The sequence below is a fragment of the Artibeus jamaicensis genome, unplaced genomic scaffold, assembly GCF_021234435.1.
Source record: "Artibeus jamaicensis isolate MK-2021 breed Jamaican fruit bat unplaced genomic scaffold, CSHL_Jam_final contig_519, whole genome shotgun sequence".
NCBI lineage: Eukaryota > Metazoa > Chordata > Mammalia > Chiroptera > Phyllostomidae > Artibeus > Artibeus jamaicensis.
In genome coordinates, this window is record NW_026521871.1 from 12,327,227 (window position 1) to 12,336,312 (window position 9,086).

Below are 9,086 nucleotides of genomic sequence, written 5' to 3' on the forward strand. Positions count from 1 at the left end.
CAATCCACCGCCTTATTGGGTCCCCATTAGCTGCTGCTTTGGGCACCATGGTCCACCAGCCACTGCTTTGTCATGACCCCTCTCTGCCCAGCCACCTGACGCTACCCCTCTTGCTGGTCTGGATGAATATGTCTACTTCAACTCCTTGGTTGTCAGACTTCCATACAGTTCAATGTTCTGTCAGTTCTGGTTGTTTTTTTGTTTCTAAATTGGTGTTGTCCTTATTTTGGTTGTGTGAGGAGGCAGAGTATGTTTACCTACACCTCCATCTTGGCCACTGTTGTTGGTTTTTTTTTTTACTTATAGAGAACACCCATCAATCTTATTTGGTTTGACAAAATCAGCATTGTTAAAAGATAGGTAACAAAACTTGAGCTTATTTTGAATCTGACAAATTGCATTCTATAGTACCTAGAATATTACATAGAAATATCAACTGAGTGGGAAACAGGGTAAAGCATCACGTGCAGATGCTCCAGGCAAAGAGGGAACACCTGCAGGTGAGGATCATAGGGCACAGCTCATAAGAAACCCTAGAAAAAGTACAACTGACTTCTTTGGGTGAAGTGTTTTTCTTTGGGGGGAAAGAAAGAGGTGGCAAAGAGGGGCAAGAATTAAAGGCATATGCAGATTGGCTTCACCACTTCAAAATGCTCATAAAAGTATTTAGATTGTGGCACTAGGGCACCTTCGAGGAAAAGAACACCTTACCCACATTTAGGCTCATTGCATAATAGTTTGGTAACATGTACCATTTCCAGGTAATGGGGCAGACTTAAGAACAATTGTGTGTTAATAGAGGCTATCTATTTTTCCTCTCGCTCTCTCGGGCTTGTCACGGCATCACAGGGCTACTTTCTCCACACAGTTTCTAGGGAACACCCTCTTGTGGGTTTTTTGTTTTTACTGATTTATTTATTTATTTTTAGAGAGGGGAAGGGAAGCAGAAAGAGAGGGAGAGAGAAAGAGAAAGATCAATGTGTGGTTGCCTCTTAGGCACCCCATACCGGGTACCTGGCTTACAACCGAGGCATGTGCCCGACCAGGAATCGAACTGGAGACCCTTTACTTCACAAGCCTGTGCTCAATCCACTGAGCTACACCAGCCAGGGCCCTCTTGTTCTTGAAAGATCTTCTATAAAGGAATCATCAAGAATTTTGTCTCTCTACAACCAGTATCATAACCCTTTCATGGCTAAAACAAACTCCCCCTCTACTGCATTATTTGAGGCTCTTCAGTGCAAGGGCTCATGAAGAATGTTTTAATTCCCTTATTCAAAGGTCAGCAGGCACCACTGTATTTTTTTTACCTCATACTAAACACTTCTTACTCTTTTATCTGCTTTTTGTTCCAATTGTTCTGTTGTTAAACTGTACTGGTGACAGCCCTCACTTATTGGTCACTCCAGTCCCTCTCCTTCTGGGACCCCTGACCAGGTGAATACCCATTTAAAGTTCTTCCATCAACTTCCCATATCATCAGGGAAAACAAAAACTGCATCTTGCTGAATTTGATCTGTAGCCTTTTCTTCGATCCATGATTCAATAGTTTTGTTTCTGAGAATTATTTTCATCTAGATGAAAAACAATACCCCAATGGCTATGGTCATTCCTAACACTAATCCCAAGGCAGACAAGATGGCAGCAAATGCAGCTAATCCAGACGGAACAACTGGAAGAGGATCTGTCCCATCTGCACTCATATCCATCTTCACTGTGTTCCACCCAAAGGAGAGCCAGTTAAAAAGCTGTGTGTATTATCATAACAAAAAAGAAGGCAGCCTGAATACAACCCAATGGTATTAGAAGCAGAAACAGTATGAACGAAGCATGATTTTGGTAACCACAACAGTTGTTGGTCCAAGGACCGTGATGGCCCATCTTCATCACACACCTGTAACACTGCCAGCAGTGATGGGACTACGGTGCCTTGTATGCTTGGAGACTTGATGATATTGGAGGTACATGCTATCCTGAGAATTTTCCAGTTCCCTCCCCAGAGGGACAAAGCCAGAACTCACAAACATAACTTTGAAGTAATTATAAAGAATCATGCCAGTCCAATTTGTCAATGTGATGAAATCCATGCTTCTTCCAGTTGTATGTAAGAAAGGGCTGGTACCACAGCACAGAGTCAGTCATGGCCATTGCATGTCATACTGCTGTAACACCACGGGCTATGCTAGGACCCCAGTGACACAGTCTCTTTAATGCTTGGAGATTTTCAAACTTGATAACTGAGTAGAGTGTACCCATTTCAGTGAGGAAGAATGCCTGCTATCTTTAAAGAATTACAGGTATCCTTTTTCTGTGCACACATTTCCCTGTGCCACCAGTCTATGTGTGTTCCCTAATTATCGTCTTTGGGGTGTGCAATGTTAACACGGATTATGCCACTTTCACTGTTACACACTCAGAGGAGATTCCCAAAGACAAGCCATCCTTACTCCAGGGGCTGAAGTTTCCTTCAAGTAACCATTTTTCCTTTTCACACTTCAAGAGCAAATAAACTATTAATTTAGTCAGAAGAAAGTGCACCCACATACCAGGCTTTAAAAGGGCTAATGAATTTTATTTCATTTCTTCTGCTGTATCAGTTCAGCTTCTGCTTTTGAGGCGCTCCCTACAGTCAAAAATTCATCTCTTCCTTTGTGTGAATCAAAAAGAGACATCAATGACACACTGAATTAATATGAAAGGGGTTTTCAAATGCAGACACCATCCAACGCCAACACCAAGAATAAAACTGTCTTCCCTGAAATATTTGATCAATTGTTTGATGTCAAGCAACATTATTGAGTTAGATATTTGTCTCTCTTCACATAAAAGCATAGATTACTGTATTTTACAGAGGGATAAATTTGACAATTTCCTACCAATAAAATAAAACTTTGCCCTTAAAATGATTTAAACACTTGAACTTTAAAATGCAAGCTCTCTCCACAGCTATTTTCTATTTTCCTTGAACTGACAAAAATAATTTATTTAATATTAAGATGAATGTCTATAAAAAATAACTATCTTGCATAGCAGTATAAAAAACACAGAAGCACTTCTTTGAATTAAGTCTAATAATCTCTGAGTATTTCCATATAAAAAAAGAAATTGTAAAACTTGGGTAATTATGGCTAAAAACCTTACCTTAGGCCTTCCACTTTCCTTTTTGTGGAAAGTCCACAAAAACCTTTAGAGGCTCTCCCTAGCAATAATTTCCTGTACATTGCCCTACTTGCTCCCCAGGCTTAGTTGTGTTAGTTCCCAAAGAGTAACAAGGCTGTGGCCCTGTCTTCAGGCTACCAGGCGCTAAGCAACATACCAGGGGGTCACCAATAATGTTAATTAAGATATAAGTTGGGAAAGAAAAAGAAATACAGTAGAAAAGAAGGAGAAACTAAAGAAGGAAAGATGAAAAAGGAGCAGTAGAAGAGGACAAAAGGAAAGACAGAACTTTCCGGGAGCCATTGACGGGCACCACCAGCTCCTAGAAGAGACTCCTAGCATCGTCACCAACCCCATCACATGGAATTACCATTTATTTTGCACCTGCTGCATACCAAGCTTTGTATTTGATGTCTTACATGCATCCTTTCAATTTATTCTTTCAACGAACACTGCATGGTAGACTTTCGCATTTAAAATCACAGATTGATTTGTGCATGAATGTTTATGGCAGCTTATTCATACTAGCCAAAAGATGAAAACAGCACAAATCTTCATCATCCCAAATGTCCATCAACTGATGAGATAAACTTTGGCATATCCATGCAATGGAATATTATTCAGCAATAAATAGAAGGTACTAATACATGATATAGCATGGTTGAACCTTGAAAACATGATGCTGAGTGAAAGAAGCCAGTCACAAATGACCACATTTATGTGCACATTCCAGAATATGGAAACAGACAGTAGATCAGTGGTTGCCTAGAGGGAGGGATGGAGAGAGAATTGGGGAGTGATTGCTAATGGGTACAGGGTTTCTTTTTTGGGTGATGAAAATGTCTTCACTTAATTGTGACAGAGATGGTTGCACAATCTTCACATACGGTAAAACCATTGACATATACGCTTTAAATGGGTGAATTACATAGCATGTGAATCATATCTTAATAAAGCTGTTATTTTAAAATCAGGGATTGACTATGCCAGTCACTCCTTGAGGAAAGGAACCCAATATTGATTTGTTTCAGCATAAGAACTAGCCCATTTCTGAGACAGGTAAGGGGCTCTGCAACTACGTGGGAGCCAGGGACCCGAGTTCTAATGTTCTCTAACTAAATGGTAATTTTGAGTAAGCAAATTCTTGAAATATTAAGAGACACAAAATCTGGTGTTACTGAAGAAAATACATGTGCTTACAGTTTGTAAATTTCTCCCTTTCCTTCCACCTCCAACAAATCACCAAGTATGAGAGAGTTTATCTCCTTAACGCTTCTCCCATCCATTTCCTCTTCTCCATTTTCACCACCCACTGCCTGACTTTAGTCCTCCCATAGTTGTAGATTACTGTAATTACTCCCAACAGGGTCTCCCTGCCTTTACTCAATGCCCCTTTAATTCTCCCAAGCACACTGCTGCCAGAGTAATCTCTTTAAAATTAAGTCTTAATCATTAGGGAAAAGAAAATCAAAACCACAATGGAATACCACTTTACACACATTAGGAAGAGTACTATGAAAAAAAATGAAAAGAAAACACAAAGTGTTGACAAAGATGTGGAGAAATTGGAACCCTTGTGAACTACTGGTAGAAATGTAAAATGGTATAGCTGCTGTGGAAAACAGTATGGTCATTCTTAAAAAAATTAAACATAGAATTACCATATAACCCAGCCATTTCACTTCTAGGCATATACCCTAAAGAAGTAGAAGCAGAGTCTCAAACAGATACTCAAGTTCATAGCAGCTTTATTCACAGTAGCTAAAACATGGAAGCAATCCAAGCATCCACTAAGAGATGAATGGATCAGCAAAATGTGTGTACATGCATACAAAGGATTCAGCATTAAAAAGGAAAGAAATGCTGACATATGCTACAACATGGATGAGCCTTGAGGACACTGTGCTTAGTGAAATAAGCCAGCCACAAAAAGGCAAATACTGTATGATTCCACTCTATGAGATATCTAAAATAGTCAAAATCATACAGACAGAAAGTAGAATGGTAGTTTCCAGAGGATGGGGAAGGGAGGAATGGGAAATTATTGTTTTGCAAGATGAAAAGAGTTCTGGAGGTGGAGGTAGTAATAGTTGTACAATGGTATCAATGTATGTAACACCACTAAACTGTACACCTAAAAACGGTTAAGATGGTAAATTTTATGGTGTGTATATTTTACTACAATAAAAAGACTTAAATTTTGTTTCGAAGTTTTAAATTAGAAAAGAAAGAAACTTAAGCACACTGGTCTTAATACCAGTACCAATAGCCTGCCTGAAACCCTTCCATGTCCTCTTTGTCTTATAAAATGAAAGTCAAGTTGCTTGAATTTGCATCTCTTGATGACCTGGCTCCTAGCCTCACCAATGTCAACCTTTCACCCAATAGAGAGGACATGCCCTCAGCCCCAGAGACAGGATACCAGGGAACTGGAAGTCCCTTACACGTGTCACAATTTCTCAGATGTCCATGCCTTTGCACACTGTTCCCTCCATGGAATTGCCTTTCCTCCCCTTCTTCCTATTGTTAATGCCTCTGGGTGCCTCTGAGGTGATGGGTGGGGGTAGGGTACTGGCTGGAAAGAATCACAAAGGAACTTTCTGTGGTGAGGAAAATGACATATCTTGACGGGGGTGGTAGTTACATGGATGTATGCACTTGCCAAAGTTCATTGAACTAAATTGCATTCTGGACATTTAAATTTGTAATAATGGTAAACAACAAGGAAAAAAGTCAATTCAAAGCACCATTTCCCTGAGCCCCACTTCTAACACGGGCTGATTAAGATACCCTTTCTCTGTGCCGCATAACACTCTATACATACTCTTGAACTTCATCAACTACAATTAGAATCAGCCTACAAACCACCCCCACCATTGGCTACCATCTTCCTTCTTACAGACACACTTAAACAATCCCATGCCATCACTTTCTTTACTCTTCCTCTTAAATAGTTTATACAAAAATTAATGTGTTTGTGGCCCCAGGGGACACCTTCCCAATGTGATGTGAGATTTGTCTGTTTATTCCCTTCCAACCCTTATAGATGATTCTGAAGAAAGACATTTAGAAGTCATCCCCACATTGAACTTATGTCCTGTTGAATGATTAGCAGGAATGATAGCAAATCAATTACCCAGAAAAGGCTTCCCTGGTTTCTTGTTTAGGGAATTCAACTCTAATCTCTTCAAAAACACATGTCTAAGTGAGCCTTAACATCATCATCCTTATAATTAACTTAATTTAGATAAACATTAATCTCCAGAAATTTTACATTATAAACTTGGCTGTGACTGAATACATCAGGAAGGCCCAAATGTGCTGCAGGAATCAATGAAATGTTAACAAACTCCGACAGCTTCACAGGTGCCACAGCAGAGAGCAGAATCCCAAAAAGGATTGTGCTGCACCAGGCACACCTGTTCCACCTCAGCAAGGCTGTCTTCTTGCCACTCTCCCACCCACATGTAGCCAGGCACAGCCCTAGCCTAGGCAGAATGTGACATTCCTCCCTGATTCCTTTCCCCATTCCGTTTCCCACTTAGCACCTCCATCCATTAAAACCTCTGTCAAGAAAGGCCTGAGTCATGGCCTGGTGGCTCAATTGGCTGGGCATCATGCTGCAAACTGAAAGATTGTAGGTTCAGTTTCCAGTCAGGGCACATGTCTAGTTTGTGGGTTCAGTCACTGATCGGGGGTGTACATCAGTCATTGATGTTTCTCTCTAACATCAATGTTTCTCTCCCTTTCTCTCCTCCTCCCTTCTCCTCTTCCTAAAATCAATAAGCATGTGCTCAGGTGGGGATTAGGAAAAAAAAGGCCTGAGACTAATTCATTCAATGATAACATTGGCTGATACAGATCCATGTTCTCTCATGAGCAATTCCAAACCCCAAAACTCTGAAAACCAAAACATTTTTTAAAGTTTGATGGGAATTCCTTTGACAGCACACCATGGCCTGAACTGACAGGAGACTGTTTGTATGTAGTCTTTATCATCATTTTCTGATTGTAAGAGCTGCCCCAAACCATGCTGGCAGTAGTATATACTCTGTAGTATACACAATGTACCACCTTTCTAAAATCCAAAAACCTCTGGATGCCACAGTACATCCAATACTTTCAACATGGGCCTCAAGCCACTGGAAGGCCAGTTGGATCCCTTTGTAGTAGGCACCCACAAGGACATTTCTGGGTCCAGATGGAAAAAGCAAGCACCACAGTGTTGGGAACCACCCTGCCTGATTTCAGAAGCTGTAACCCCCCATGGCTAAGGCTAAGTAAAAAGAGCTTGGGACCATAAACCACTAAGGAAACAAAGTCTATCCTCCCAGCAGAGGTGCAGCTTCTGCCCCTTTTACTTCACCCTGCTCACCTCTGGGACGATGACTAGTTGACCAATGACGGGTGAGATTTCTTAAGTGAGGGATGACCTAAGACAGGCATGTTGAAGGGGCAATCAGGGAAGGACTTGCGGGAAGATAGAAAAGGGGTGATGGATCCTCACTCCTTGGCTTTGACATAGCCTGAATCTTCCTTCTGTCTGTAAGAAGTCTCCTAATCTCTTGGCTGCCTTACTTCCTCCACCTGACTTAAGCCTGAAACAATGAGGAAGGCGGGTGTGGCCTTGTGCTGGAATGCGCAGTCTGGGCGGTGGCGGGCAGCACGGCAGGGGGGTGTGATCAGGCCTAAGAAAGAGTGCATAAAACCCTGTGAAACCCACTTTGATAAGAATACAATCAATTTAAATGATAAGGGTCCAAGCATAAAATGAGTTTGTTTCCCGGAATTTTATGGCCCTTCAGCTATCTGACCCTGACTCTGAATAAGCCCTCATAGTTCTCTGAATGTTGTCTATTGTTTGACCATTACTGCCTGACAATGACTGATGAGCTTTATGTATATGACCTGTATTCCTGTGCAAATTAAACTCAATAAAAGCCCATTGAGGACTAGGCTCAAGGCCCTGTTCTTCTGACTACCTTTCTTCCCCAAGAAGATCATGTCTTGGTAGACTTAGTCTCATGGGGGGGGGGGGCCTCTGTGAGCAGAGCCCCACCACACCATGGTGGGCAGCTTCTGAAGGTGGAGCAATAAAACTAGATGGTTGGAAGTTAAGCAGGGGTGGTGAACACACCATACAATACACAGATGATGTACTATAGAATTAATTGTACACCTGAAACCTATAATTTTATTAACCAATGTCAACCCAATAAATTTAATAAATAAAAAAAAAGAAGTCGAAGCCCTGGCTGGTGTAGCTCAGTGGATTGAGTGCGGGCCTGCGAACCAGACAATCGAGGTTCGATTCCCAGTCAGGGCACATGCCTGGGTTGCAGGCTGGTTCCCTGCAGGCCAGTTCCCAGCAGGGGATGCACGAAGGCAACCATACATTGATGTTTCTCTCCCTCTCTCCTTCCCTTCTCCTCTAAAGATAAACAAATAAAATATTTAAAAAAAAAAAAGAAGAAGTTGAAGCCAAAGAACCAGAGTACAGGTCCTAATACAACTCTGGAAGCAGATATCCCACCATAACCTGGCATTGTCTCAAAATCAAACCAGAAAAGAATATAAAAATAAGTAAAGTTTACTTGCAATAAAAAGCAAAGAAACTAAATTTATATCAGATGATTGAAATATAGATATCACTGAAATCTTGTAAAATGCCATTTTTAATTGAGATAAAATTTATATAACATAAAATTCACCATTTTATCCATTTGTAAATGTATAATTCAGCAGTATTTTCACCAGCTTGTACAGTTTTCACTGTTATCTAATGGCAGAACATTTCCATCACAAAAAAGAGAAACCCCATTATGTGTTAGCAGTTACTCCTAATGCCTCTGTCCCTGACCTTCCCTGGTAACCACCAATCTACTTTCACTCTCTGTAAACTTGCCTGTTCTGGACAACCCATTGAA

General features: G+C 40.9%; 1 pseudogene; it reads right to left on the reverse strand.

Annotated features, from left to right (window-relative positions):
* Positions 1–843: 843 nt before the first annotated feature.
* On the reverse strand, positions 844–3,584 carry LOC119041395 (palmitoyltransferase ZDHHC6-like; annotated as a pseudogene).
* Positions 3,585–9,086: the final 5,502 nt, after the last annotated feature.